Raw genomic sequence first — 6,000 nt, 5'->3', positions numbered from 1 at the left:
TCCTATTTTGATACACAGCCCAGATAAGTATACGGTTTGAGGCTGCCACCTGTAGTTGTGGCTTTATCTGTGCTGGTATCAATAGATGGGGAACTCTACGAAAATTGTTTTATTTAGTTTATGCCACGATAGACCTACCCAGCATCTGTGATTCCAACCAACCACAGACGGCATCTGGGGGCGGGGTAAGAGTGCAGTGAATCAGAGACACCGGTGACCAGAGAGAGCAGTGACTACGCATTAGGGATAATTATAAATATAAATATATATATATTATAAATATAGTGCTGCAGCCGTGGGGAGACTCAGTAAGTATGTGCTGCTTTAAACTTTTCACTTCCTTTTTTTTTACAGTGGCCAATCACAGCCACGCCAATACTTGACATAGCTGTGATGGGCTGTGAGAGGATGGTCTTTGCCATCCAAACATTTACCGATCCTTGGTAAGATTGCCGACTTTTGCGGTAAATGACCAGATGTCCAATCTCGATCCAGCCAAAGATCATACAATTTTAACATTTTCCGATCTCTGCCAATTAGGATCGCTCATTTCTAATCAGTACTTCACTGTAGGTTAAATCAACTTCCATTAAATAATTCAAAGGCAAAGAGTGAGCTATAAATTAAAAGTTATTTTGTAATAATACTACAACCCTTAAAATGGGGAATTGCACAAATAAAAATAGACAAACAACATATATTTGACACGCCCCACCAGGGCCTGGGGGCACTCGGAACCGTGCTGTTCCTGGAGGATGTTGACACACCCCAGGGCTTTGGGGTACTCTGTTCCGGGCAGTATATTTACTGGGACAGTTCGCTGGGTGTCCGTTGCCCAGTTCCGTGACCCTGGGGGTCGCTTAAAAGGGGTTATGTACATGGGAATGATAATAAAGTTTTTTGTTGTGACGCCACTTGCGGGTTGCGGCTATTTAGATAGAGCCACTGCTGCACAGTCTCTCGCGGCTGGGGCTGATGTTGATGGCAGCCTGGATGTGGGGTCCTCCGCAAGTAGGGCCAGGCCCCAGGGGATAGATGTTGGTGTTTGTTGATAATACAGGGTGCGGAAAGAATGTAGGCCACACAAGGGATTGCAGTGTAACTGATTCTTTTACTCACAGCGTTGTTGTTGCTGGCAACCCGATGGAGGATGGTCCTCACCACTGGTCCCCTTAGTTCCAGTGCCAGTGTGGTGACTTGGTGGCTTTCTTCCCCTGCAGCTGTCTCTGGTTGGTGGGTCCCCATGGATTGGAGCGTCTTGGAGTCCCCTCCTGATTGTCTCTCAGTCTTAGTCCGTACGGCAGGTAACTTGAACCCTGTTGGGCCAGATCTCTGTCTCATTCCCAGGTTCTCCCGTCGTTACTGTGCCCTGAACATTTAGGTCAGTGAGGTCCTGGATGGTGCCCTCACCATGCATATTTTATCAGCTCTGCCTGGAGCGTTTTCCTGACCTAGCGCTCTGCACCTCGCCGGTGCTATGGTTCCGAGAGTGCTCCACCGTACTGCTTCGGCAACCACATGCCTGAGCCTGACAGGTCAATTCTACACTCTCCCATCAGTACTGTTACGTCCGTCTCCTTTCACTTCCACATACTGACTGTCTGACCCCCCCTCTCTGGTTTTCGTCTAGTGGACTGGATCGGTTCCACCCTAGGTGGCCATCCATTGGGTCCAACCCTAACCCGTCACCAGTTTTGGGGGGAGAAAACAGGGATTGTATAAATGTTTTGGTGTTACCGGCATTGGTCTTCTGGGTTCCTGGGGGTAGGCCCTGCATCTTTGACTGGATGCAGTACCTTGTAGCTCCTGATGGCTCAGGGGCGCTACAATGTCACGGCGGCGGGGCCCGATTCTGTGACCCTGGCGGTGTCTTTTGTAAAAGAAGTGGGGAATACAGGGGATGAGTCGTGACACCACCCATAGTATGCGACCAGATATGAGCCGCTTCTGCGATTCAGTTTCACCGGGGGTCGGTGGTGATGCAGCACCAAAGGTGGTTCAGCTCTCCACGGGTAGAGCTTAACCCCAGGGCAGGTAAATAGGTGATAGAGTCTATGGTGTTGAGATGAAATGGCTGGGTGCGTGGCCGGAGGCGCAGGCAATCACTGGGCAACGCAGGAATGCAGTCACAAGTTTTTTTTACTCACAGTTAATAGTTCCAGGTTACCATGACTAGTCAGATGCTGCCCTCGGAGTGCTGGGTCCTGCTGTGATGGGCCCCATCCAATACCCGAATAGTTCGGAGGCACAACCCGCTGCAACCTGGTGCTCCCTTTTGTGTTCCTTCTCTGATCGTCTTCCTGCGCTGGCCTCTTCCGCCTGCCCTGCACCTCACACACAGTGCTCTGAGCCTGTGTCTGCGGATCCTTTTGATGGGTGGCTTTCCTGCCTTGACCCTTGGTCCTTTGTGGTCACCTTTTCAGCGGGTTATGTGCTTGGTGGCTTCAGTACTTGAAGTAACCTCAGCCTCTGGTTTACTAGCTGAGCCTGGTGGTTCTCCACTAGTCTACGGACCGGTTCCCCGTTGCAGCAAAGTGCCTCCACACCAGTATACTGGCTGTGGATGCGAGCCCATGGGTGGATGGCTCACTTCCCGTAGCTCTGAGACTCTTTCTTTCCTGATCCTGGGACGAGCTTTTCCAGCACCAGACCCCAGGACCTCTCTCCTCCACTTCCTGACTCACTAACATTCTACAGTCTGCTCCCACTAACTAAACCCCACCTCCAGACTGGCTTTGGGACCATGCTTTCCCTAAGGTGCAACTCACCCTAACCACAGTCTAATGCAGTGTTGCTAAATTAAGAGTGTGTGTCTGTGTATGTGTGCAACGACCTGTGGCCTCCTCCTTACCCGAGAATGGGATACCACACGTCTGGCTGAGGTGCAGTATCCCTGTGGTGACTGGACCCTCAGGGGCGCCACATATTCAATTCCCATCTCAAAAATTAAAGGAGATACAAAGAGGACAGACAATGGTCTAGTATGACGAAATGGAAGTCACAGTAGTGAAATTTGCTTACAAGATCATTGATCTGAACATATGCCAGTAACAACAGTCAATTTAAATACTATCCATAGTGAAAAAAGGGAAGCAATCTCACTCATCACATAGGTACCAGGATGTTACTTCACTTCTCAAATTCAGATCCACCGGATAATATGGTCAAATGATTTGCACCAAGGAGTCCACGATGTCCTAAGTGGCCCTCTTTTTCACTGGCTCTGGCATCCCACAAAGATCTCCAGCCCTATCATGGGCAGTCCACAGCTTAATCCCAATTCATATCCAACTCTAGACTATCCACCTCCCAATGCATTTCTTCTCTTCACTTCAGAGAGTGATCAGGGGAAATATGCATTTTCCTTACATCATATTCAGCTGCTGACTGAAGGATCAAACAAACCCTCTTTACCAGCATCTGGCCCTGGGCTTTTGTGCGGCTGGGAGTCACATCTGTAAGTCGGCCAGAGATTGGCGGCCGTTCTGCTGTTGATAGGGGGCTGCATGTGTAGTGACCCAGACAAGATGCTACTAGAATATCCCCCGATGGGCCATGTGTTTTTCTATAATGTTGGACATAATATGTACCTTCTGAAGCCTTGCTCTGAGAGTTGTAGCATTTCTAATCCTACAGTGACCTCTGCTGGCCTTTCTCAAAACTACCTTTGCCTTTTAAGGTAAAAGGAAGTGACGCAGCAGTGGGGAAATTTCCGGGTTCTTTCTGACAGGAAAAATAAGAACGATGTCTGGAGTAGGACTGAGTTTGGTGGGAGAAGTGTATGAACGCTGGAGTCGGTGGGCCTACTTTCAGTCACTGCTATCCTCTGTTGACTGTGTCTGGTAAGGAGAATGAAACTCTCTGTGGAAAGGAAAAACCCAGGCTGCCATTTATTCTAAATCAAGGTAGGTAGGTATTCCTGCTAGACGTTGCAGGACATGCACCACAGATGGGTGCAGTTCTCAAACTAGTTGTGGATCTGGCCTGGGCCTGTGGTGGTGCCACGCCATGCAGGTCGCCGGGCTTGCGTTCATCTGGAAGAAGACGGAAGAAAATTGCTACAGATGACGACCAAGGTGCAGTGACTAAGGCGGTTGATCGTCGATGTCGGTGGTTTGTTCATCTGAAAATCCCCTCTGATGGTGCCCAGAGTTCAGAGTCCAGCGGAGAGGAAGGAGCTATGTCAGCAGGAATGTTGGCGGATGAACAGCACCTTGAAGACTCCGTTGCGGCTGGTCCGAGTAACCATCCAAGGCAGCCTGGTGAAGAGATGTTGATTGTTAATAAATTTAATTATCGGGGGGGTTGGTAATGTTTCGGGGGTTGGTAGTTTCAGGGTAGCTTCAGGGGTGGTCAGGGCCCAGGCGGTGGCGGGTCAGATTTATGGGGTCAGTTGGAGGTGATAAAGGGTTTAACAGTGGAATGATCATTGTCCGGTGAGGGTATGTCTCTTGTGGGATTTGGGGCCAAGCGTGGAACTGGGTGTAGCAGTTGCGCAGAATAGGGTAGAGGTTGAATGTCAGAGTGGCGCGGCGGAGATTGTGGAGGAAAAAAATGTGGGCGACAAGGAAAAGGAAAAAGAGGATGAGGTGGTACATTTGGATGATAGAGCTGTGGCGCCCTGGACAAGCCAGGTCGTCACAGGTACTGCAACAATACACCCCACACCCCGGTTAGGCACACCAGTCACACACAAATCCTTGTTGCCTCCCTCCAGGGGCTGATGTCCACACCAGGTGGGGTGGAGCAAGGCGGTTGTCCCCACCCACTGAGGAGTTCACAGTCCTGGAGGCGGGAAAGGAAGTCAGTTAAGCTCGGGAAGAGCTAGAGAGTAGTTCAGAGAGTGAAAGCGTGAGGAGTAAAGGAGTAGAGGAGCAGTCTGACCGTGTCCGGGTACGTGGCCCGGGCACATACAGCAAGATTGGCAGACGGTGGTGGCAGTCTGCAGGAGAGGCTGATTGATGCGGAACCGTAGGACCGGGGTTGGGCGGTGGCCCGCCAGTACCAAACCGGGGAGCGAAGAGAAGCCAGCACCATTCGACAGGGCCTACGGACCCCGACCAGGCTTGGAGTCGCCGTTAAACCGGTCAAATCCGTTAGCGACGGGAACCTCCGGGGGTTTCCCAGCAGCAAAGACCCGATTGAAGGAAACCGTCCAAACCGTGAAGGGAAATACAGTCACCGCCAAGGCTACAATTCCCAGGGCCAGAGCCTGCGGGCAAAAGGAGCTCCTCCGGCGCCTATCAAAGCTGGGGAGCGGGTTACCGGTGGGAAGTCATCGGGGCCGAAAAAACACTACAGGTACAGGGAAAGGCAGCCACCGCCAACCTACCGGGAGTGACCACTGCAGCCGGCTGCGGGACCCGTCCATCCAGCCGTTTGTTTTACCAGAGACTCCGTGTACGTTATTGGCTGAGTGAGTACCACCGTGCCGTCTGGCACCGCGCTGCCCCCGCGACCCTGCACCTCACCAAACCCTACCATCCACATTCCAATCACCTAACCGGGCCCCGGGACCACCCAAAACCCCCCTACCCACGGAGGGGAGAGAAACATCTCGGCTGCTCCCTGTCATTGCTTCCGGGATCCCCGTCCAGAGCAGCGGTGGTGTCCAAAAATCACCACAAACCGTGGGTGGCGTCACGGACCGACTTCCCAAACCCCAAAAACTATCCCCTTTCACTCACGGGCGAGGAGCGCCGCTCGAGTCCCCAGATCCGGTCCACCGCTCGAGCCACCGAGTAGCGAGCAGCAAGCAGCAGGCTGCAGCAGCGCCGGACCCGAGCGCCAGCGAGAGCGCAGCAGCGACAGCTCCCTCCCCGCCCGCGACAACTTGGCGTTACGAACAGGATCTTACCGATCTACCGCCTGGTAGAAGTGCGCCTTGTATCCCGCCGGAGGTGTCCAGCCGAAAAATCTCAGAATCCGCCATCTTGGGCGCGAAAAGTTCCCCGCTCGAGCGTCTTCCCGAGCAGTGGAGGCGCGAAAGCCGAAGCTTCG

The 6,000-nt window shown here is 52.3% G+C and overlaps 1 protein-coding gene across 1 annotated transcript in view; it reads right to left on the bottom strand.

Moving 5' to 3' along the window:
• Nucleotides 1–3,866: 3,866 nt before the first annotated feature.
• LOC142297308 (uncharacterized) overlaps nt 3,867–6,000 on the bottom strand; it is an 81,510-nt gene continuing 79,376 nt past the window's right edge. The window contains exon 21 of the mRNA XM_075341547.1: nt 3,867–4,259. The gene's annotated coding sequence lies outside the window, so the exon portion shown is untranslated. The remainder of the gene's footprint in view (nt 4,260–6,000) is intronic.

The sequence above is a fragment of the Anomaloglossus baeobatrachus genome, chromosome 3, assembly GCF_048569485.1.
Source record: "Anomaloglossus baeobatrachus isolate aAnoBae1 chromosome 3, aAnoBae1.hap1, whole genome shotgun sequence".
NCBI classification, from domain to species: domain Eukaryota; kingdom Metazoa; phylum Chordata; class Amphibia; order Anura; family Aromobatidae; genus Anomaloglossus; species Anomaloglossus baeobatrachus.
Note: the sequence above shows the minus strand (reverse complement) of the source record. Positions and strands in the feature narration are given on the sequence as shown.